This window comes from Volvox carteri, assembly GCF_000143455.1.
Source record: "Volvox carteri f. nagariensis unplaced genomic scaffold VOLCAscaffold_71, whole genome shotgun sequence".
Classification (NCBI taxonomy): Eukaryota; Viridiplantae; Chlorophyta; class Chlorophyceae; order Chlamydomonadales; family Volvocaceae; genus Volvox; species Volvox carteri.
Genome location: NW_003307614.1, coordinates 616,126 through 617,326, shown reverse-complemented (window position 1 = coordinate 617,326; position 1,201 = coordinate 616,126).

The window sequence follows — 1,201 nt, the reverse complement described above, 5'->3', positions numbered from 1 at the left end:
TCGACTACAACCGGATCACCTAATGCAGAAACTAAGCGATTCTGAGCTGCCAAAGCGTTCAACCAAGTTGCTTGAGGCTGCTCGCAAACAAACATAAAAGCTGATGTGCGACGCTGAATGCGCTGCAAAATATGCAAGATATTTAAGACGTGATCAGTGACGCAGACGCCAGGCGCTAAAGAACCAGGCTCCTTGCCGACGTCGTGCCAGCACCAACTGGCGAAAATAAACCACTGCGAACCATCACAAGCTCCTGCTGCAAGAAGAGCTCGCTCGTCCACCTTCTTAGGATCCAGTGGGAGATCCAACCATACACGCCGGTAAGCCTCAGGAGAAAACTGTCTGGGATATTCTGCGCTGAGACAATCCAGTCGCGCGGAAATTACCTTGGCTGCCTCTGAGTCAGGCTCCGAAGAGAGATACCTGTCTACACGATATCCGTTGCGGAGGCAAGCCTCTAGACCTGCACACATCCCACCTATGGGTTCGTAAACTGTTACCCCCGACCCCAGAGCACGAGAGAAGAAAGCTCGGGCAAAAGGGTTAGTGTGGTTAGAAGGGAATAGGTGAGGTGAAATTCGGGCTGCTTCCTTGACCCAGCGAACAGCTTTAGCATGCAACTGTTCCCCTTCCTTCGAGTCCATATCAGGCTCGTCATCCGGAGGCACATGCAGTGAATCGCAAGGCAAACCCAAACTACCGGCTAATAAAGAGTCAGGCAGTGGACAAAAGTCATCAGAAAATCCAGCGACGGGAGTGAATGAAGCAAGTGCTGTACGCAAATTGACGCCCTCAACCCAAGACTGTGCAGTGAGTGCTGAGGTACGGCGTGTTTCACACAAGTCCTGATCCATGCGAGCCCCTGTGTTGTCAACGGATGACGGGACTGGTTGCCTAGAGAGCAGGTCAGCATTTTGGTGCTTAAGACCCGGGCGATGCACAACCTCAAAGTCGTATTCCTGCATGATGAGTGCAAACCGTGCATACTGCCCCGTGAGCCCATCTGCACTCATGAGGTACGTTAGGGGTTGATGGTCAGTGACAAGAGTGAACTTGGGCCCACCAAGGAGGTGATGTCGGAACATTTTGACAGCCCAAACAGCAGCAAGCATCTCCCCTTTGTAGCTGCTATAATTTTTTTCATGCTTATTAAGGGAACGACTAATGCACGCGCAGATGTACTCGTTACCCTGATCGTCCA